The sequence below is a fragment of the Hordeum vulgare genome, chromosome 6H, assembly GCF_904849725.1.
Source record: "Hordeum vulgare subsp. vulgare chromosome 6H, MorexV3_pseudomolecules_assembly, whole genome shotgun sequence".
NCBI classification, from domain to species: Eukaryota; Viridiplantae; Streptophyta; class Magnoliopsida; order Poales; family Poaceae; genus Hordeum; species Hordeum vulgare.
In genome coordinates, this window is record NC_058523.1 from 241,375,817 (window position 1) to 241,400,809 (window position 24,993).

The window sequence follows — 24,993 nt, forward strand, 5'->3', positions numbered from 1 at the left end:
TTTGTTTTACCTTTGACGAATGTGTGGTGCACCGGAATTCCAAGGATACTTTGGGCTATTTCGAGGTTGAGGGTTTCCACCGCACCTTGTGGCTAGTATGTGACGGATGAGTTGGAGCACCCCTCAAGGACTCAATATTTGAAAATGTTGTGCCCGCAGTTATGCGGCAACTTGAATTTTTAACACCGGTTATAGAAAACTTGAAATGAAATAAATTAAAATACACCACGTGTGTGCGTAACCATGACCGTACCTGCTTTTGAGGTTTGAACCAAGAAGAGAACACGACGGCTTTATGATTGACTCATAAGTTGGTGTTTAGGATCATTTCTTGATCTTTACTAGTTCACATCCATTTTGTGTAGATCACTCTTCTTATTCTTCTAGTCGTTAGTTAGCCAGATATTAAATACTTAGTGCTTGCGATAGCCTCACCACTAAACGATACCTCACCCATTAAGCTTTGCTAGTCTTGAACCCCTTGGAAATGAGATTGATGAGTCCTTGTGGCTCACACATTACTACAACAACAGTTGTAGGTATAGGTAAAGCGATGCTTTGACATGAGAGAAATGCTTATTTGCTTTGGAGTTCTTCTTCTTCTTCTTCTTCAATGATCATAGGATGGGTTCCAGGCCAGCAACCTGGATTGCAGCATGGATGTCGCTTTTATCGTTTGATTTCTTTCGTAGTCGGACACTGCTTTTATGTATGATGATTTCTATGGATGATTGTATTTAAGATGATCATGATTTAGCTTATGGACAGTGTAAGCTAATTCCATATACTCATTTCCTCTTTACAGTACTTGTAATGATAACCATTCTAACGAAACGATGAGATGCTCCATATCGAGGCCCTCGAGCAAGGATGAGGACATTACTATCGGGCCCCTAGGACAGGGGGTACCTAGGCCTGTCGGCCTACGACCTCGAATGCGACGCGGCAGGATGAGCCAGGTTCGGCCCATCGGCGAGCCTGACAAGGAGGATCCTCGTGAGGGCCCTTGCCTCATGAGGTGAGCACCTGAAGATTGTCGCCCACGGTCTCGGTAGGGCATCCGCTGAGAGGTCCTTTCCATTGAAGCCCTCAGGGAGCAGGCCCGCCGAGGATGCCTTGGTAGGGTCCCATGACCCAGCTCCTCCTTGGGGATGAGGTTGGCTGCACGGGCAGCACATGAGCGGTGCCGGCGATTGGACACGGGGAGGGTTTCCCCTTCCGTGCTAAGTAAGGTGGGATATCTGGTATGCACGTCGAAGCGACCCCCAAGGATATCCTGTTTGGTGCAATGATACTAAAGCTGGAGGCTCCGCGAGACGAAGGTCATCCGTGAGCCCACCAGCGCGTCATAGACGAGAATCTTTTGCACGCGAAGACCACCTTTGTCAGGGAAGACTACAATCATGTCCCGTTTTTGAAAATGGCCATTGTGGCAACCGTTCCCGCCAATGTTTTCGGGGGGAAGAGGACCAAGGCCCGTATATAGGAGAGACTCGGCCTTCGTAGAAGGGGATCCAACCTCATCCCCGTGATAGGGCAAGAACCAACCTTTGTACATGTCTTCCACATCAAGCAATCCAAACACAAGTAGGACTAGGGTTTTATGCCATGAGGTGGCCCGAACCTGGGTAACTACCATGTGTTTTCATTTTGCCCCCCTAGCTCGCGCTATCATAGAACCTTTGTGAAGCCGTGAGGTAGAAAAGGGTAGGAGAGAGAGAGAGCAAACACCGGTGTTCAAACCTTTTCTTGGAACCGCGGAGCCCCGATTTCGACATTTGACGCACCAGGTAGGGGTGCGCAGCCGCTCTGTAACGACTAAGATGCGGTCCTTTCCGATTTGGGGAACGAGGCCCCGAATTGGAAAGAAGCGCATCTAAGCGTTTCGCAAGCACGGTAAAATAGCACATACATGATAATAGTAGAATGACAATAAGGGATTCAACTGCCATCTCATAAATATATCAGAGTTACATCACGCATCCAAACGAGGTAGTTCTGCTATGGACTACAAAACATGAGAAATGACTATGCTACCCTGCATGCTTGCCCATGATCACGACCACGCCTCAGTCTTCTGGATAGTTCACGTACATGCGGTCGTTCTCCTCATCGTACTGCCACGCCAGCTGCGTGCCGTCGGGATCACCTGTCTCGGGGGTACCTAAACCTGTTGGTGTTGTGAAGGAATCTGTGAGCCACGGGGACTCAACAATCTATGACCTCGGTGCCAGAACTAGTCAAGTTATTAGGTAAGGAAGGTGGAGTATTTAGGTTGCAGCATCCTAAGCTTTATGGTGGCTAACTTACGTAGGACAAGTATTGAAGGTGGTCTATACTAGCGATCGATGATTAACTGATCACTAAGTGATCCTGAACACCTACTTACGTCAATCATAACCACACCGTGTTCCCGATCGAAGAGAGACCTTCGAAGGGGTCAGTCACGGTTAAGCACACAGTTGGCAATTTTATTAAAGTTACGTTTAAGTTATGTATAACCGGATGTTAACAAATATTCCAAGTTGCCACGTAACCGCGGGCACGGCTTTCCGAAAGATTAAACCCTGCAGGGGTGCTGCAACTAGTCCATCACAAACATACACGGGCCGCAAAGTAATCCTCTATCATGAATCTCGTGATCTGGTCGGATTCCTTAGAGGAAAACCTCAACTATGGGGAGAACCAGAGCTTCACCGGGATACCTATACGCAAGATATATCGCTAAGGTAAGACAAGACTAGCAGGACCTCCCGTCGTGTCGACGACCCCGATAAGAGCTGCGTATCTCAGTCTCAGGACATGACGGATGAGCGATGGTTACCATGCCAAAACAACGAGTTGCCCCGGGGAGCGTAATAAGCTGCTCTGGGTTAGACCAACACTCATGAGGAGCACTGGCCCGGGTTGTTGATTAAACTCCTCGACGTAGCTATTCCCTATGCAGATTATTATTAAGTGATTAGCAAATTAACACCAATGTTGGGTCCTGCCGGACAAGTCTTAACACTACACGATTTATCAAGGGGGTCCCCATAACAACCCCGAACGTGTTAGGAGCGATCATTATGAAATCAAACACCGGTAGCTGGTAACTAAGGCGGCAATAACGGAACAAAACCCCCGGCAAAAGGCTAGGCCTTCTTTTATTTACCAAGTATATAGGTGCATTAATTAAATAACATAATTCATAGTGATATCAACTCATGTTATCACATGAGACAAGGCACCTGCAACTAGCAACGCTAACATTAGAAGCTTAGCAAAGCCTACTTAGCCATTAAAGATTTGCTAGGAGGGGATAAGTGTTTGGGTTTCATGGAAATTCAGCAGGCAATTATTTCAGTGGTAGGCAGCGAGCATATGACGAAGGAAAACGTCAATCTAGCATAACAAGTCTAGAGATGGAATCAAGGTCATATCATCTTGCGTGTGATGTCCTCAGCTTGGAATTGCTCTTGTTCGTCCTGCACGTACTCTCCCGGATCCACGTACTCGTTCTCCGATCCCGGTGCTACCCAACATAAAAACAACATCCAATGAACAACAACACCTCAAGATACAACAAGCACATGATGCATGAGATGAATATGAACATGCACCTCTATTCTACTCACTAGCACAAGCATGAGAAGAAAATACAAGTTCCTGGGCAGAACTGCACTCTAAGCTATCTTGACATGCATGAGGATGACATGAACAAATGCGTCACGCGAAAACGATGCAAAACCATATAAAGAACGTGACAATCGGAGCTACGGATCAATGGGAAACAACGGAACAAGAAATGAAGTGCTACGTGTCAAATACATCACAACACACTCCAATGGCATAACTCTGGTGTTTCCAGGTTGCCAAGACATAAAACAAACCAACATGGATGGGGTGGTGCAAGGAACATCACCACACCATCATCTATGCACTGACAAGCATCAAAACATCAAAACTATACAATTTGCCACAAACAGCATCATAGCCTTTTGAGAGCTACATGCAAGTCACCTACAGCCACCCAACATGCCAAATAAGATATGTGGCAGAAGCTATCCAAGATTACTTCAAGCACAAGCAAAAAGATAATGCAAAGGAGTTTCACACAGAAAGTTACACAGCTCCTAACTTGGCCAAAAATATCAGTTTTCAGGGACTTAGTGAAAATTCCAGATTCTCACTAGCTGTTTATGCTCTGAAGCATTTTGAAAGCACCCAAAACAATATCTACAGGACTCCAAATGGAATGAAAATTTAAAAGGAGCTAGACAAGCACAAAATCTACAACTTTCCAGTTGATAGCAAAGGCTGATTCACAACACATGGACCTCTACAAGCACAACAACAGGAGAAGAAAATATAAATAGAGTCTCAGACTTTGTGAAAATCATAGATTTTCGCTAAACTGGAATTTCAGCCACATCCCTACTTTGACTAAGCACAACTTGCACATATGAGTTACTAAACATGAAACAAAACCAACATGTGGTAGAGGGGGTCACCCTCTAATGCCACAACAAGGAATCAACCTCTTGGGCTCACCACATCTCATGGTACCAAGCTCCAAACATAGAACAAATCTAGAATATGACATTCCCATAAAGTGTTCCAAAGGCAAAACTGACTTCACCAATGGATTCCTGGGATGTTTCTACCCCAAAAACATATATAATAACTATGTACTTGCATAGAACAAAAGGTCACAAACTAGAAAAGAAAACCTACATAGAATCACATATAGTGAATAGTGCATCATCACATGTGCTATTCACTAGAACTACACCTACACAAGCTATTTCACACTCTCACAAGTCCAATGGTGACATGAGGGTTTAGACCTCATGCATGTGTGCCATAGCACATCACCATTCCCACACAAATACCACAAGCACAAGCATCACAACACCTACACATGCTAAATAGATGTCACTACTAACTTAACTCACATAAGCACTTCTACCCTACACATGTAATCTTGCACATGTGCTCATCAAGGCATATCTTGCCATGACATGTGTGAGACATACACACATGAGCACACACACACTCACATCACACCATGGTGCATGAGTTCATCACCATGGCCATGGACACACACACTCACACATATATATCACTTACACTACAAGGAAACACCACCTTAGTGCCATACACCCACAAGGTGCACACACACACACATGAATCTACACATGCATACATGAAAATCCACCTACACATGCATATCTACCAAGAACATATCTACACACATGCTCACAAGCCTACTCCATCAACCATTCACAAATACTTACACATATAACATCTTCACATGCTAGGAAAAAATGATAGACACAACATGCTGTTGAGAGCTAAAATGGAAACACATGGTGTAGATCACACCATAGCAACACACCTAGCAAACAAAAGAAAAACCACAAGTAAAAGAAAAGGAAAATAAAAAGTATTGGGGGGTTTCGAACCCTGTGCCCCCTGCTACACACCCACACAACAGCACCACTACACTACTGCCTACGAGCTCGACATAGAAAGGATGCCAAGCTAGTTTAACTGTTACTGAACCCACACTTGCTACTATTGCCAAGAGAAAACACAAAAGGGGGGGCTGCTAGGCTGGGACTCGAACCCATGCCCTATCATAAACACACATAGACACACAACATGTACCACTATGCTACGCTACGGGAACCTGACAGAACAAGGGAAAGCCTCAAGGTATACTACCAGACAACCAGATGCTCTATCTCTCCCACAGAGATGCCGACGGTGGCGAACGCCGGCGCATGCCCGAATGTGTACTACTACTCTATGCCAGAGAGGGGATGCACTACGGCGAGCTACTATGCTGGTGCACTGCACAAGCCTGTGCACCCACACACAAACTGACACCACAACAGAAACTGCCCTGCTCGCTCCGAACAGAGAAGGCGACCTCGATCGCTACTGCACGTCTACCGAGAGGGAAGGAGGAGGAGCTAGGCTCACCTAGGAAAGGAGGAGGGGCGCCTATGGGAGGAGGAGGCAGGTTGGAGAGAAGAAAACGTGATCTCACGAAGCCTGGAGACGTCCTGGAAGCAGAGCCAAAGAAGACCGACGCAGGGAAGAAGACCGACGGTGCACATCGAAGACGAAGACCTGCCCGTCGGTGAGGTAGCTCCCCGGCCTCACCGAGGACGGGAATGGAGCGCAGGGTGCAGCCCCGAACCGCAAGACATGGCGGCTGGCGCCGGAGATGGCGGGTGCAGGGTAGACGACGGCCGTGCTCTTCCCCTCTCTCTCTGCAACCTAACTACAGCACCCTTACCTCAGGGGGAAGAAGAGATGGAGGGAGATGGAGGAGGAGTGGCGGCGGCAGATGGGGAAAGGAGGAACCGTAAGGAAGGGGGCACGCACGCCGAGGCTATATGGGGGAGCCTCGACGTCCGTGAGCCCTCACGGCGACTCGTTCTCTCTGAAGCTCAAACGGAAAGTGCGCACTGGGGAGGAACGACGTCAAGTTGGGCCACGGGAGGATCAAGTGGCCCAAGGCTGGCGGCAGATAAATGAAAATCATTTCCTTGGGGGGTTTTCCTATTTAAAACCAACTCTAGTAAGCAAATAACTCCGAGGAAAACCTACGGCACCAAAAATAAAAGTAAAAATACCCCAGGTCATAAGAAAGTATGACCTATTTAATAAAAATAGAAAAAGGATTTTAGGAGCAAGTTAATATTTACAAAACAGTATTGTTTGGATCTGTTTTGTAATTATTTGCACCTTTTAAAACACCTTTTCAAAACAGCAAATCCACATCTCAAATCCACCACAAAATATCCCAAACCATGGGCATTTATCAAACAAAGAAGGAGCAAAAGAATATTTGGGCTTGAGGTAAAAGAGAGGGAGATGGTTTTGAAATTCTAGTGCAAAGCAACTTAGATACTCCCTACTACAAGCACACCCACTTCATACCTAGAATCAACACATCATACCACATGTCATCACATCATCACATAAAATCACAAGGCATCAAACACAATAACAACAATACAAAGGCAAGGATGAATGGGATGGCATGGATGCATGCATGCAAAAGAGAATAAAACAAGGGAAGCACCACAAGAAATATCACATGCATATAACCTCATGTCAATGACAAGTTGGACCCACATAGACAAGGTTCCAAAAAGGGAAAGATACACTCTTGGGGCATTACACGCTCCCTCGCTCTAGTTTCACTCTAGCTTCACCTATTGGAAATATGCCCTAGAGGCAATAATAAAGTGGTTATTATTATATTTCCAGTTCATGATACTTTTCTGTTATTCATGCTATAATTGTAGTAACCGGAAACCATATACATGTGTGAATATATAGATCACAATGTGTCCGTAGTGAGCCTCTAGTTGGCTAGCTCGTTGATCAATAGATGATCGTGGTTTCCTGATCATGGACATTGGATGTCATTGATAACAAGATCACATCATTGGGTAATGATGTGATGGACAAGACCCAATCCTAAGCATAGCACTACATCGTGTTGTTCGTCTGCTAAAGCTTTTCTAATGGCAAATATCATTTCCTTAGACAATGAGATTGTGCAACTCCCGGATACCGTAGGAGTGCTTTGGGTGTACCAAACGTCACAACGTAACTGGGTGATTATAAAGGTGCACTACAGGTATCTCTGGAAGTGTTTGTTGGGTTGTACGAATCGAGACTGAGATTTGTCACTCCGTGTGATGAAGAGGTATGTCTGGTCCCACTCGGTAACCCATCATCATATTGAGCTCAGTGTGACTGAGGAGTTAGCCGCGTGATGATGTGTTATGGAACGAGTAAAGAGACTTGCCAGTAACGAGATTGAACAAAGTATAGGGATACCGACGATCGAATCTTGGGCAAGTATCATACCGGTAGACAAAGGGAATTGCATAGGTGATTGATCGAATCCCCAACATTGTGGTTCATCCAATGAGATAATCGTGGAACATGTGTTAACCAACATGGATATCCAGACCCCGTTGTTGGTTATTGACCGAAGAGGTGTCTCGGTCAAGTGTGCATGCTTCCCAAACCCGTAGGGTGTACACACTTAAGGTTCGATGACTCTAGGATTACAGGGGAATAGTGTACGTGGTTACCGAAGGTTGTTCAGAGTCCCGGGTGAGATCCCGGACATCACGAGGAGTTCTGGAATGGTCTGGAGGTAAATAATTATATATAGGAAGTGAGGATTTGGTCACTGGAAATGTTCCGGGCGACACGGGTAATGTACCGAGACCACCGGAAAGGTTTTGGGGGTCCACCGGCAAGGACCACCAGCCCCAAGATGCTACATGGGCAAAAATTGGGTGGGAACCAGCCCCTAGGTGGGCTGGTGCGCCTCCACAATCAACCCAAGGCGCGGGAAGGGGTGGAGGAGGCAAAACCCTAGGCGTGGGGAGGCCACCTTGGGCCTCAAGACCCACCCTAGGGCGCCTCCACCACCTTGGCCGCCGCCCAAAGCTATCTAGGGCTGCCGCACCCTTAGGGTGGGAAACCCTAAAGGGTGGGCACCCTCCTCCCTCTCCTCCTATATATAGTGAGGATTTTGGGGCTGATTTGAGACAACAATTCTCTCTCTCTCTCTCGGCGCAGCCGTACTCCACCTCCTACTCGTCCTCCGTAGTGCTTGGCGAAGCCCTAACGGAGTACCACGCAGCTCCAGAGTCACCACGCCATCGTGCTGCCGGAGCTCTCCCTCAACCTCTCATCCCTCCTTGCTGGATCAAGGCGTTGGAGACATCACCGGGCTGCACGTCTGTTCAACGCGAAGGCACCGTTGTTCGGTGCGTAGATCAGAATCCACCGCGATCTGAATCGCTGCAAGTACGACTCCATCAACCGGGTTATAGCAACGCTTCCGCTTAGCGATCTTCAAAGGTATGAAGATGCTCTACCCCTTTGCTCGTTGCTGGTTTATCCATAGATAGATCCTTGCATCACGTAGGAAAATTTTGAAATTACTACATTACCCAACACCACCGACCCCATGGATGACGCCCCTCGCATGCACCATGGGAGCTCGCTGTCGGACCACCGTCATTGGCCTGTCAGCGCTGCGTCCACCACCATCTTCACCCCTGCCATGCGCAGGCAGAAGGCTTCCTCTTGAGACCGGTGCATCAAGTATTTTGCCCCGTTGCATCCCCCATTACCTCAGCCCGGCATGCGTCCACGTTGGGGGGCTAAACACGGAGGAAGCGCTGCTCATGAAGAGTGAACTACTTCGCCACCGCCCAATGGACGGGAGGTACAACGCGTGGGCATACCATGTCGCCAAACTTGTCATCGTGGCCAGGAGGGCCCTGGAACCCTATGCTCCGCTTAGACCCCACAACCGGAGGCACGGGGCTCGACCAGCAAGCCGCCCCCGAGTGGCAGCTCGCTCGGCCCGCGACGAGAGGGTCCGAGCAGGCCCCGCCTCATGACGTGCCCCTACTCCTCGGGGTCACGGTGACCGGCCCCTAGTGGCGCCGCACCTTGGGAGGCCGGTGACAAGTTTTGCGCCCTTCACAACAATCACACCCACAACACGGAGGACTACCAGGTGATCAAGATCCTCAACAGCAAGCGCGCGGCTCGGCGCTGAGACCATGTCATCCCCGCCAACCACGAGGGAGACGTCGGTGACCACCCATGGTGGCCCCGCAGCAACGGTGAAGCGACCATTTCTGAGACGATGCTCGGCGCGGGTCCCCCCGGGGTGGCTGCCACCCGGACGGCACCGTTGTGGCACCACGCATGCGACCCCCAAGCGAAGGGGGTCTCACGCCGAGCATTGGCGTCGAGGCCAACGTGCCATAAAATGTCACCCACTTTCCCCCGGAGTGAGGGGCACGGCGGGCGCCACCGTCAAGTCGAGCTCAGGCTCTCCAACCTGGCGCCATCAGGCGTGATGGGAGTGGCAGGAAGGCGCTTGGGCGCTAGCGAGGGCGTGCCCCGACATGTTCCCCCGTGGGCCAGGGAGGTATCATCGAGCACCAAGGTCGAGGGAATTGGTCGTTCGGAAGCTCACCCGACATGTTCCCCCGTGGGCCAGGGAGGTATCATCGAGCACCAAGGTCGAGGGAATTGGTCGTTCGGAAGCTTAGCAGGCTGCAAGGGACGCGGGGTGAGCGCGCCTCGCGAGGTGCTAGGATTCTTTGGGCTCGAGAAGCTTCTGGAGCCAGCAGCCTTGGGACCCGGCCGTCGCCCGCCGAAGGGGCGGTTCCATGGAATGATACACCAGGCGGTTGGATGCGCCCATAAAGATCGGGTCGTCGAGTGGTTTTTTGGACCGACCAGGTCAAAAAGGTCCCTGGTATTTTGTACTTCCCCGAATGACTGTTTCTTGAATATGTAACAAACTTAGTTAGCTTTCACTTGGAATGGTGTTGTTTGCCTTAAGTTTTAGGCTTTAGTGTCCAGCTGTTGTCTTGCGGACGAACTCTCCAGGACATGTGGAGCGTGGCGGTCCTCGCGCGAGAGTCTAGGGAGCGACGAGCCAGTGTGCGTGCTTCCTCGCTGAGCGGTGACAAGTGTCGGAGAAGAATCCCCTTGGGAAGGACCCCCTAGGGGCACCCATGTCTCTAGGCTGGATGTCGCGTGCTTGGAGACGGAGGGTAGGGTCCCCATCAGAATCGCCCGTGTAGGCTCCTCTATATGTGAAAAATTATGAGATTTCGATCCCTAAAAGATCTTCCTCCAAGAATCAAAATACCATCGTGTGATCAGCCCCACGGTGGGCATCAACCGTCATAGTTTTGTCATGACAGATGTCCTCGTGAAGGACTTAGGTGTGAATCCATCGCACTATGTGGTGGCTTGAGAGCGGTTGGACGGAATCGGGAGACGCGAGTTTACCCAGGTTCGGCCCCTCTGATGGAGGTAAAATCCTACGTCCTGCTTGTGTTTCATTGATGATGATGATGATGATCTCGATTACAAGAGTGCAGAATGGCTGCCTCTAATCTCGAGGGTGTCTAATCTGTCTATCTCATGATTTGTCTTGTCTAGAGCTAATTTCCCTTGTCCCTCTTTGGGTGCCCTGCCCCTCCTTATATGGGTTGAAGGGGTAGGTTTACATAGATTCCTACTAGGATAAGGACTAGTTTCTCGGGAAACCTAATCTAGGTCTTGCTTCTCTTCGAGGGAACTCCTCCTCTTCTTGGACCTCCTTCATGAGTCGCCTTGCGCTGGCTTGCACACTGGGCCTTGGGCATTGCCATCCCGGTTGACCTGGTAAACACGGCGCTTTGTATGAGCCATCAAATGATGGGCCAGGTCATATTCCTGGCCGGGTCAAACCGTGAGTAATATCCGCGGCACCAAGCGCCTGGGGAGTGAGGGTGGGGGCCTGAGAAGACCATGACCCTCTCAGGTAATAATGAGGGGGTTGTCAACACCCGGGGGCCTCTCGTGCGTAACCCCACGACAAGTCCTCATGCTCCCTCACATGTCTTAGTGGAAGTCCTCATGCTCCGGCTAGGGAAGAAGACCATGACCGTCTCAGATAATAACGAGGGGGATGTAAACACCTGGGGTCTCTCATCCATAACCCCACGACGAGGCGTGTCATGGCGGCGGTAGGGGACCTCCTCGCACGTCCTAGTGGCAGTCCTCGTGCACTGTGATAGTGAAAAAGATGAAGGAAACAACGCGGGGTTCGTCTTTATTTTTAGGTCTGCCCGTGCTAGACATGGCTAGCGCCTTTATTTGTCCCTGCCCTTTGGCTTGGGAGCGAGCATGTCGGGCTGGCCTGCGCCGAGCGCGGTGGTCATGCCCGTCCTTTCCGAGTTCATGAGCGAGTTAGCTTTGTGTTTTTCCAGCGAAGGACTCGGCTTTTATTTTTTTCGTGGAGGTCCTTTGGTTTTTGTTGTCTCGCGACGCCCATATGCAACCGGGGATGTCCAAATGCAAGCGGGCATGCACATGCCGTCTAGGCTTGGTGTTATTTTCCTCTCTGCAGGACTCCCCACGAGGAGCCTCGCGAGGCGGGCCGCGCGAGCTGCCACCACGAGTGTGAGTTCTCGAGAGTCATGCTTTAGGGGCCCTCACTCCCAAGCTTGGGGGCTGGGCCGTGGTGCCACGACGCATCAAAATGATCACATAAGAAGATGACACGATGGAAGGGGGGTCGGGCTTCTGAAGCACCCCCCAGCAACCCGGGAAGGGCGCTCGCAAGCGTGCCAGCCTCATTAGGTTTGCACGGGCAATCACGGACGAGGGGATGTGAAGCTGGGCAGCGCTCAGGGGCAGCCAGTCTGCACCCCAGTCACGCGCCAGGAGTGAGGCCACATGAAGTGTGTGCAGAGGGCTCTCGCACTACTAGGAAAAAGCTTATACACAAAATCATAGCAGTAGCGCTTGTTAAAACAAAGCACTACTGCTACATAACAGTAGCACGTGGCGAACAAGTCCGCTACTGCTACCCAAATAGCAGTAGCGCGCTCAAATAAAACGCGCTGCTACTATGATTGTTCTAACGTTGCTGCTAGGCTAGGTATAGTAGTAGCGCTCTTCTCGGAACTGCGCTACTACTAAGTTTTCTAGTAGCATCACATTTAAAAAAACGCGCTATAGCTAAGTAGCTATAGCGCTTGCTGGGTAAGAGCGCTACTACTAAGTTTGACTAGCCCCTGCGTGGGCGTCCCTCCCCCAATTCCTCATTCTTCTCACGTGCGTCTCCAACTTCTCCCTCGCCGCACTTGCTCCCTCGTCACCTCAACCTCTCCCTCCGTTGCCGTCACCGGAGCCGCCACCGGAGTCGCACGCCATCGCCCTCACCGGAGCCATGCACCCCCGGAGCTACCCTCGTCCGCTCCTCGCCGCCCGTGCCTCCCTTGCCGTCGCCGGAGCAGCCGTAGACACCACCGGAGCCACGCTCGACGCCCTCCGCGCCACCGTCTCCTCTAAGCCACCCTCAACGCCCCTGCCTCTTGGTAAGCCCTGCCCCTCCTCTCTAGGTTAATTAAATTAGGTGAATTTAGTTATGAACCCTAGGAATTATCTAGGTTAATTAGGATAACTAGGTAGGTTAAGTAACTAAGTGAACTAGCTAGGTTAATTTGGTTAACTAACTAGGTTAACTAGCTAGGTTAATTTGGTTAACTAACTAGTTGCTGCTAGTAGTATATATAGTGGTTCTAGTATATGTTAATTAGGTTAGGGCAGTAGTGGTACTAGTAGTTGTGAATTAGATGTTTTTAGTTAGGGAAGTAGGTTTTTACTAGGTTAATTAGGTCCAATATGGCTTGGAGCAGTTCATAGGCGTAGAAGCCTCTCGCATGATAATTGATGGAATCATGGCACAACTGGACATACCCCTGGCAGGTAATAGGGTAAGGCAACATGTAGGGACGTGCTGCCAGCAGAAAAAACATGTAATTGCAGACAACCTTTGTTGCTTTAGGAAGTCCCAATGTTGTCGACACTAGTTCCAATACCTTGTGAATGATGTCTTCTGATGCACAAGTCGACGAGGAGTAGAACGTGGAGTCTCATAGGTTCTCCCTCCCCATCTGCTTTGCAATTTTGCTGCCTATACTATCGTTAGTGTGATGGAACACCTTAAACAAGTCATGTTGGCGCATGTAGTCTGACCAATATCATTTCCTTTATACGAGTACCATCATTAGCTTAGTGAAGAACACAAAATCAATTCCTTGAACCACACGGCCCGGATTATACCAAATTTGTATATGCTTAAGTACTTAACTAAATATATGTAAGGGTTCTAGGTTTCTGGGGTTCATCCATCTATATTTGGTTATGAATTGAGTTTGAGAGAGAAGGAGATTTGTGTAGATTTTCTTGAAGTGTCAAACACTGGGAGATGTAAATTTGAAGTTGTCATGTTATATGCAAATTCCTCAATAGTGTTTTCTCATGTTTATCTACTGTTGTAGTTTCTCATGTACATGGTCTTAAGTGGTCCCGTTATATGTTACATTGAAGTGGTTCGATTGTGCCTAAGTGGCCTTTTGTTGTTTCGAGGGAATGAAGCTGAGTGGCCTATGTTTTGCCGGAATGTTCATTCATTTCTGTTTCGGCAAATTTCAGGTGCTCCATTTATCCACTTTTTAGCAAAGATCATGCCAAAATTTTCCGTGAATTTCAGCATGACTTGTGCTACAAACTAGGACATATCGAGTGCCCGAGATTTGCCGCATCGGGAATGAATCAACATTCCTCGAAAACATAGGCCTTTTTATGTCATTATTAATTTTATTAGGTCTATAATTAATTGACCAGATTTAATCATAGGAAACATGGCTTGCAACGATGAAGGACAGGGTTCTCGTGATTGCAACGCCTACAAGGCGGCACACTATTATTGGAACCTTCTCGCCAAGCAATGGTTGTTGGAGGGCCCACCTGTCACATTCAAGACTGAGACCGACATCAAGACCAGCACCGAGAGTAGCGCAGAGACCGAGACCGGCACCGAGACTTGCGCTGAGACCCAGACCGACACTGAGACAGACACCAAGACTGGCAGAGCCGGTATAGAACCGAAACCGAAGAGGATATGACTGGTGGTCACGGAGGTGGACTCCGGCAATTTTGAGCCCAAATTTCCTGCGGAAGCACGCGTGCTACGACAATTAAATAGGATGCATCCTATGGACAACCTCCACCATCAACGATGAGAAACTAAAGAAGATACCAGATATGGATAACTCCCTTCTAAGGAAGCTGCACCAGGTATTCTTGTTCCCGGGCCGAGATGAAAAAACTATACTGATCCAGATAAAGACCTGACAATGAAGAAGATAAACAAAGGCGCCATGTCAAGTTTAGTGGTGCGTTGTCCGCTTGGAAAGTAAGGGTGAAAGCAAGGATCATTGACAAAAAGGAACCCTACACCAAGATTGTAAAGGATAATCTGACAATTATGGAAGAGCGGTTTGAAATATTCAAGGCAGCTTGCGTTGCCGAAGCTTCCAAAGAAAAGTCGGAGTACATGAAGGGGCTTCTAGAGAGGAACATGGGGTGCCACCACGTCGGTAGTTGTGGTTACGAGGGGTAGAGGTCCATATTGCCAAGGAGGACGCGGAACGCGAAAGTCTGGGCATCCCACACCCCATTGCGGAGTTCACCGCCCCGCAGGAGCGTGACATCATCAGGGCCCAGTACCGTTTGGACCAAGTCAACATAGTTTTGATATAGACACGGTCACGAAGGAGTTCATGAGAGTGTTGGTAATTATTAATTTACCCACTAATTTTAGCTTCTGATCAATTCAACTACACTTTTAGTCACATTTGTAAAGGGTACATGTTCCTTTTGCAGAAAGAGCAGCACATGATTGCGGCTGAAAGAGACTCGCCGTGTGAGGCGTTGGCGAGGCCCAAGTGGGACACCCCATTCAACTAGACCTTGAACATATTGAAAGGACTCCCGGTGGACACTCGTCCGTCGTATGGATGCGTGCACGGTGTCGGATACGGCGCCATGTGGAAGAAGTACTACCGTGAGACCACGGAGGAGAGAAAGGAAAGACACATGTTAAATGAAGAAAAGATGGACTAGAAGGTTGCAATTGCGGTTGATAAGAAATCAGCCGAGACAACTTGACTGGCGTTCGTATAGTGTCTTGGTTCCGGCTGTCATCAGTTGGACCAAGGAAAATCCAAATAAAGATGCATCGGACTTTCCACTTTCCAGCTTCTTGGGGAAGAGCTTGACTAGCGTTGCACCAGCACGTGCTATTGCACTAGCTCCCGCACCTGCTCCTGCATCGGCTCCTGCACCTGCTCCTGCACCGACTCCCGCAACTTCTCCTGCACCTGCTCATAGCAGCCCGGCCTCCGCCTCGGACATGCTCGGTGGTGTTTCGTCTTTGGCTGAGCTCGACGCCCTCACGATACCTGTCACACCGGCCCTCTTCAATATATGTATAATCTCCCGTTTCCATTGCCTTTCGGATGTCTCAAGTCACAAACATGTCTTTGCAGGCCGACGTAACTCCATGCACCATACTTTACACTATCAGCGGCCATAAGGCAGACGTGGAGAAGGTGACGATAGTGAAGCCGAAGGAACAATTGTACCATAGCCGGCTGACCCCCCTTGACATCTTCAAGGTTTTCGTGGCCAGTGTCGAACCAGGCCATGAGAATTTGGCTCCTCTGGTAGCACTAGGGGGAGATGACGACGAGATCCCACGGAGGCTTTGCGATTGCAAGCGTTGGGTCCTGTTGTGGCCAAAGAGTCCGCTTAGTCTGGAGGCGACCGGGAACATACCCATGACCAAGCAGCCTCAGCAAGGTATGAACACCAACACCCCCACCTACCCAATTAGCGTCAGTTGTCGTGTCGGGTGAGGAAGAGGCTCCATTAGTGGTTGATGAGGTCGCCGCCGTCGAAGAAGCAATGCATGATGCCATCGACGAGGATGACAATGACCCTCTATAGTATCTCCTTCGATTTGATTACATCTTCGACATGTTTCACTTGAAAATGCTCGATTTTATGCTTGTTAGCCTTTTTGCCTTGCACATGAACCACATCATCAGGATTGAGCAGATACCTTATATCTGTGTTGCTGACCCGTACTTCATGCACAAGGGCTTCTTGGCAGTGTGCCCAAAGCACCATGAATACGTGAGTAACTACATCGCCGATTTGATGGTCGCCAATAAGGACAAGGAGACGATTATCGTGCCTCATCATCCCATGTAAGTCATCCGCGGATATCTTTCCTTCGAATTCAATCATTAGTTTGCACGGATGGAGGCTAATTTGAGGTGTACTTATTTTGCGCAGCGACGGGCGCGCCGTCCTCATCATCATTTACCCCCAATTCTCCCAAGCTCTTTACCTGGAGTCATTGAAGAACATGAAGAAAAAGGATTACACCCACATCAAGTCTGTTCTCGATGGTGCTATCTTTTCAACGGCCTACGGGGTGGAGAGATCACGACCAGGAAGACAAGGAATTGCGCGCCTGCCTTCGGCCATAAGACTGACTTCTGTTGCATCCGACAACCGAGTGGTACTCTTACTGATCGATTCTATGTCCTCCACCACATGGTGGAGTACAGACAGGATTAGCAGAACCTTCGCATGTCACCTAGATCCGGCGATGCCCATATTCTGCAATGGGCAAAGAACCTAGGAGATATCCCAGATCACCGAGTTTGAGCTGAGTTCTATCACATCCAACGTGAACTTTCCCAAATCATCATGAAGAAGGTCGTGGAAAAAATAGGGATGTTCTACAAAGAAGGGAATATGTCGTGGGAAGACGTTCGAACACGCGTATCGGCTAAGCGTCTCGACCGGAAGCCTTTCACTGCACTCAGGGACTATCTCCCTGACTTGATGGATGGCACAACATGTTGGAGTGATTGACGATATACGACAAAGTGTCTGTTTAGTACATACTTTCTCTATGACGAAACTTTGAGTTATGCATGACGAAACTTTATTTGTGATGTAATTAAACCGTCCTCCTCAACTAGCGAAGATCACTCCAGTTAGGGCATTTTGGTACTATGAACTTTGTTATTTATGATTATGAGATGTTGCTTCTATTTTTGCCAATTCTATCTCTTTGTGTTGCTCAACTATATATTTTGCATATTATTGACTCATGGGATGATGCAGGTACATAGATTATCGATGGCGAAGAAGTGCTACACCAGGAGTATATGACGAGTGACATGAGTTTCAGGCCCAGGTGTACCGGTTTCCGAGCAATAGCCAGAGACGGTTAGATAGCAGAGCCGAAGTAGAAAGTAGTTAGTTTAGGTTCATGCTAGTGCGAGAGAGGGATAAGAACCGGTGCCTCAAGAAATACTACATTATGTATGATGAGACATGCCATGTAACTTGTATACCTATATCATGATTATGATGTGACGACATGATTTGTGTTGGATGGTATGATGAGACTATTATGTGTATGATAATCATATCATAAACAAGCAATATGCTCATCATATAATACTATATAAAATATGTACAAAAACATCGCAAATAGGTAGCAAAAAAGGGTGAAAATATAGTAGTAGCACTTTTTAGCGCTGAAAAGGAAAACACTACTGCTATGCCACTTAGCAGTAGCGCTGGTATCGACATCACTACTGTTAAGTAGCTATAGCAGTAGCGTATGCCAAAGCCAATACTCATAAACATTAGCTGTAGCACCGTACAAGTAGCGTGGTACCCCGCGCTACTAATAGCCCTAAAAACCGCGGTACTGCTAGGCTTTTCCCTAGTAGTGTCGTCGGCCGGGACGCAGGCGACATGCGAAAAGGGAGAACATTGCGAAAGACCAAAGACGCCCGAAGCACAGAAGGGGCCAAGGGTTCTTTGATGTGGTAGGAAAAGGCTGAGGAAGCTCTAGTGGAGGAGGCGCCGTCCTCATCGTGGCCCATGGGGGCTGCGGTGCTGAGATCGCCGCCCTCCTCGGGAGGCACCGCCTGGGCAAATTGCCGGACCAAGGACTCCATGTTCCCCCGCACTTCATCCTTGAGAGGGGCCTGGAGCTCTGCGGGCACTGGCTCCATTGCACGGGAGAGGTCGAACGCGGGACTGTGGTGGTGTAGGTTGCAGAAGATGCACGTTAGCGCGTTGCCCAAGAGATCATGCACACCGGACTCGACGTCCTCCTCCACCTTGGAAGCACCTGACTCTAGAGCCTCCACCACCGTGAGGAGAAAATCAGGGTGGCCCTGCTACTTCTTGAGCTTGCCTTGGTTTTTCCCTTGAAGAGGAAAGGGTGATGCAGCAAAGAAGAGGTAAGTATTTCCCTCAGTTTGAGAACTAAGGTATCAATCCAGTAGGAGTATCAAGATGAGGCACCAATGAACCTGCACAAAACAAACAAACTTGCACCCAACGCGATAAAGGGATTTTCAATCCCTTCACGATTACTTGCAAGGTGAGATCTGATGTGAGGAATAAAACTTCTCTTACTAATCAATGCACTTGAATATGAAAGTTTTTATTATATCCTCTTTGGATGCCTATCATATTTAGGACTAATTTCATAGCACACGCCAATTACCAAGTTACTTAGAGAGAGCATTCTCAAAATGATATGTGTGAAGATCGGGAGTTTTTATTTCTACAAAATATGACACCGCCGTGATCTAAAAAGATTTAAGTGAAGCACTAGAGCAAAATTATCTAGCTCAAAAGATATAAGTGAAGCTCATTGAGTATTCTAACAAATTCACGATGAGTGCATGTCCCTCTCAAAATGGTGTGCAGCAAGGATGATTGTGAGAAAACAAACGGCAAAGACTCCTATAATACACGATGCTCCAAGCAAAACACATATCATGTGGTAAATAAAAATATAGCTTCAAGTAACGTTACCAATGGATTGAAGAAGAAAGAGGGGATGCCTTCCCGGGGCATCCCCAACCTTAGGCTTTTCAGTGTCCTTGAATTTGGCTTGGGATGACTTGGGCATCCCCAAGCTTAGGCTCTTTCCACTCTTTATTCCATTGTCCATAAGAACATCACCCAAAACTTGAAAACTTCACAACACAAAACTTAAACAGAAACTCGTGATATCATTAGCATAAGAAAACAAACCACCAACTTTTTAGGTATTGTAGTAAACTTAATTTCCATTTAGATTGATGTTGTATTACTGTATTCTCACTTCTCCATGGCTCGCACCCCCGATACTAACCATAGTTTCATCAAAATAAGTAATCAACACAACAAAAAATAGAATCTGTCAAAAACAGACCAGTCTGTAGCAATCTGTATATTTCGTATACCTCTGCTATCCCAAAAATTCTGAACAATTACGAAAATTAGGGAATTATGCATATCAATCAGCAGCAAAAAAGAATCAACTCAAAAGCTCTTTCTAGATATGAATTAAAATAACTTCGTGAGCACAAAGTTTCTGTCTTTTTCAGCATGATTAAACAACTATCACCAAAACTAATCATAAAGGTTTTACTTGGCATAAACACTAACTAAAACAAAAAAAACAATCATAACAGAATCATGATGGTGTGGACTCAAAAAAACAGAAAGTCAAAAGAAAAAATAAATTTATTCATTGGGTTGCCTCCCAACAAGCGCTATCGTTTGACGCCATAAGCTAGGCATAAGGCAATAGAATCAAGTATCGTCATCTTTAGTGCTCAAAGCACTCATAGGGTGAACACTCAACATTTTAAGATCTTCATATCTCTTACTAGATGGTTCACCATTGTTTTTAGGAACATAAACAAGCCTAGTGGCCTTATTGTGGGGAAAATTTGGAGTGTTCTGAACAACAGCAAAAGCGGAACCCAAGTTAGTTATAACATCCTCTAGTTGGCCAATTCTAGCGGAATCATGATCTAGTTTTTCGTTAACTATGGGTTCCTTCTCCTTTAAATTTTCAAAGTCATTCCCACCTTGGATCCATATTGAGTGATTTGATTGTGGATCTTTTTATCCAAATTTTCAATGAGTTCTATCGTAGCAACTTTATTTTCAATAATATCCAGCCTACGCATCACATGTTCTAAAGTTAAAGTAGTTCATTAACCATGAGTGGGTGTGAGCCTACCAAATTTATTAAAGCACCATAAGAATCAATGGTATGGCTACCCAAGAAATTTCCGCCTACGATGGTGTCAAGAACATACCTATTCCAAGGGGAAATACCCACATAAAAATTGCGAAGTAGAACAGTAGTAGATTGCTTACGAGTAGATCTATTCTGAGCATTGCAAATTCTATACCAAGCATCTTTTATTTTTTCTCCCTCATTTTGTTTAAAATTAAGAACTTCGCTCTCGGGAGTAACGATCGTAGCGATAGGGCTAGCCATAAGGATAAGTAGACTAACCCACACAAGCAAACAGAAAGCAAGCAAAGCAAGGGTGAACGAAAAAGGAAAATATTTTTGTAAATTTTGTTTTTTTAGAAGTGGGGGAGAGGAAAACGAGAGGCAAATGGCAAATAATGTAAATGCAAGAGATGAGTTTGCGATAGTTACTTGGTAGATATGCTTCACTTGAATACTCCCCGGTAACGGCGCCATAAATTCTTCTTGCTACTTGTTGAGCTTGCGTTGGTTTTTCCCTTGAAGAGGAAAGGGCGATGCAACAAAATAGAGATAAGTATTTCCCTTAGTTTGAGAACCAAGGTATCAATCCAGTAGGATTATCAAGATGATACACCAATGAACCTGCGTAAAAACAAACAAACTTGCACCCAACGCGATAAAGGGGTTGTCAATCCCTTCACGATAACTTGCAAGGTGAGATCTGATAGTGATGAAAGGTAAATAGATAAAAGCGCAACAAGGTATTTTTGGTATTGTTGTATGTAGATCTGAATATATAATGTGTAAAATAGACCCGGGGGCCATAGTGTTCACTAGAGGCTTCTCTCATGATAGCAAGTATTAGGGTGGGTGAACGAATTACTGTCGAGCAATTGATAGAATCGCGCAAAATCATGACGATATCTAAGGCAATGATCATACATATAGGCATCACGTCCGAGACAAGTAGACCGATACTTTCTGCATCTACTACTATTACTCCACACATCGACCGCTATCCAGCATGCATCTAGTGTATTAAGTTCATAACAAACAGAGTAACGCCTTAAGCAAGATGACATGATGTAGAGGGACAAATTCATGCAATATGATATAAACCCCATCTTTATACCCTTGATGGCAACAACACGATGCGTGCCTTGCTACCCCTTCTGTCACTAGGTGAGGACAACGCACGGTATGAACCCAAAACCAAGCACTTATCCCATTGCAGGAATTATAGATCAAGTTGGCCAAACGAAACCCATAACTCGAAAAGAATTACAAGGATACGAAATCATGCATATAAGAAATCAGAGGAGTCTCAAATAATATTCATAGATAATATGATCATAAATCCATAATTCATCGGATCTCGACAAACACACCACAAAAGAAAGTTACATCGGATAGATCTCCATGAAGATCATGGAGAACTTTGTATTGAAGATCCAAGAGAGAGAAGAAGCCATCTAGCTACTAGCTATCGACCCGAAGGTCTGTGGTGAACTACTCACGCATCATCAGAGAGGAAATGGTGTTGATGAAGAAGCCCCCCGTGTCCGAATCCCCCTCCGACAGGGCACCAGAACGGTCCCCATGTGGGATCTCGCGGGGACATAAGCTTGCGGCGGCGGAAAAGTATTTTCGTGGCTCCCTCTATTGGTTTCGGGATTTTTGGGAATTTATAGGCGAAAGAGGTAGGGAAAAGGAGGCAAGGGGGCCCACGAGCCTGCTAGGCACCCCCCTAGGGCGCGCCTAGGGGGCTCGTGACCTCCCACGAGACGTCCTACCTTGGTTCTCAAGTCTTCTGGGTATCTTCTATTATGGAAAAAATCATCCCGCAGGTTTTATTCCGTTTGGACTCCGTTTAATACTCTTTTCTTAAAAAGGTCAAAAACACTAAAAAACAGAAACTGGAACTAGGCACTGAGTTAATAGGTTAGTCCCAAAAATGATATAAAAAGGACATATAAATGCATATAAGACATCCTAAATTGATAATATAATAGCATGGAACAATCAAAAATTATAGATACATTGGAGACGAATCAGGCCCCCATCGCCATAGGTCCGTGGCAGCGTGGGGGCGCACCTGATGAAGTGGTGAAGCGCGACGCCCGCATGCAGGGCCAGCTCCCGGAACCGCTGAGTGCCCTGCTCCTTCATGCGGCACGAGTGTGCCGCCCTGCACTGTGCGTGCACTGCGTCATCTTTGGCTACTTGTACGTTATTGGTGTCCTCGCCGAACTAGGCTAGGAGTGACTTCAGTTCCTCCTTGGCATCCCCTCGCTCCTGGAGGCGGCCTCCAGGGCGACTTGGACCCCTCACAGGTGGCCCTGAGCGCGCTTGACTCCTCTTGGAGCGCGTCGTCCTTCAACTGGAGGAACGCCTCCCACCTAGCGAGCCCGTCGGGGTACTCCTCGAGGGCATCTACCCGCTCGCGAGCCACCCTCGCGTTTGTGCCGGCCAAGTGCTCTACGCGCACCGCCTCAATGGTGGCCTCACCGGCAAGGACGCGCCCTTCCAAGGCTTCGAGATGCTCGTGCTCCGCCTCCTGGTTGTGGGCGATCTGGTTGGCCTCACACTCGCGGCTAGACATGATTGCCTCCCGCTAGATGACGATGGTATCCCTCTGAGTCAGGTCCAGCCCGCGCCCGAGGCCCTCAAGAGTGTGCGTGGCGCTCACGACCACACGCTCCTGAGGTTCCGCCGCCATGCTGAGATCGAGGGCTCCTCGAGCCCCGCCGACCCCTGTGCCGAGGAAAAAGCTTCATCGATCGGCAATACATTGAGAAGCGCCCCGGGAATGGCGTTCCTGGGCCTCTTAGTCGCGGGTGCCCTGGAAAGCTCGGGAATGAGGCTCATTGTAGTCAAGCAAGGAGTGTGGGGGCAGGCGACAACAAGGGCACTCTTACTCATCGCTGGCGACCCGGCGCCCACGCGTCAGGCTGATCTTCGGGACCGAACCTTGCTGCCTCTGGGGGGTGACGGCAATGCTGAGGGCCCTGCCCGTGCTTTGGCTCTCGCAGTGTATCCGTTGGACGCCATGGATAAAGTGAAGCCAAGTTCGCTCAAGGACAACAAAGAAGTAGAAGTGAAAGGCAACCGGGGAACGGTGCAATGTTGGATCCGACCCTGGGGCACGGTGACCTTTATAGACACAACCACGACCCTCGAGGCGTCGCGGGGGTGAAGGCAATGAATGCCCCACTGGGCACTGTCACCAGGCCTGGCCCATGGATAGCAGGGGCACGCGCCTCTCCATTGCACCAACGAGTTGCCCCATGCGTGGCACGGGCCTGGGGGCAATCTTGCGTGGGAGATATGGCATGGATGGGCAGCGCTAGCCGAGGGAGCCATAACGATCGGCGCTGTGCACAAGGCGGCGTGACAGCTTGCTTGGAGCAGTTCCTGAGGCGTCGCGGGAAGGAAGGATCCCACGTCGTGTTGGCTGCAGCGCGTCGAGCCAGGTCCGTAGGAGCTTGGGGCCCATGTCGCCTCGTCGCTCCTGATGGAAAGAATCATACAAAAAGTGGGCCCGGGCGCTACTGTCGTGCCCCTGGGACCGGGGGTACCCACGCCCGTCGGCTTGCGAACCCAAACGCAACGTGAAAGGAAGAGCGTAGTTCGACCCATTGTGAGGGCCCTTGCCTCACGAGGCAAGCACGTGAAGATCGTCACATAGGGTCTTGGGAGGGCGTCCGCCACGAGGACCTTTCCCTTGAGGCCCTCATGGAGTAGGCCCGACGAGGATGCCCTGGTAGGGTCCCACGACCCAGCTCTCCTCGTGGATGAGGTAGGTTGCGCAGGCGGCGCAGAAGCGGTGTCAGCGATTCCGTACGGGGAGGGTTTCCCCTTCCGTGCTAAGTAAGGTGGGAAAATTGGCATGCACCATGAAGCGACCCCCAAGGATTTCCCATTCGGTGCAAGGAAACTAAAGCTGGAGGCTCCGCAGGACGAAGGTCATCCCCGAGCCGACCAACGCGTTATGTACGAGAAGCTTTTCGAGGCGAAGAGAACCGTTGTCAGGGCGGACTGTAGCCATGTCCTCTTTCCGAAAATGGCCGTTGTGGCAACCCTTCCCACCAAAGTTTTCGGGGGGGGGGAAGAGGACCAAGACCCTTATATTGGAGAGGCCCGGCCTTCGTAGAAGGGGATCCAACCTCGTCCCCGGGCTATGGAAAGAACGCACCTTTGTACCTGTCTTCCACCTCAAGCAATCCCAACACAAGGAGGAGTAGGGTTTTACACCGCGAGGTGGCCTGAACCTGGGTAACTGCCGTGTGTTTTTAGTTGGTCCCCTAGCTCGTGCTACCATAGAGAAGCCGTGAGGTAGAACAAGGTAGGAGAGCGAGCACACCCTAGTGTTCAAACCTTTTCTCGGGTCCGCGGATTCTCGATTCCGACAAGCACCAAATCTTGGGCGAACTCCTCGAGAAGGCGTGAAAGCGTCGAAGCTACTAGTATTAAATAACACCAAGAATGAA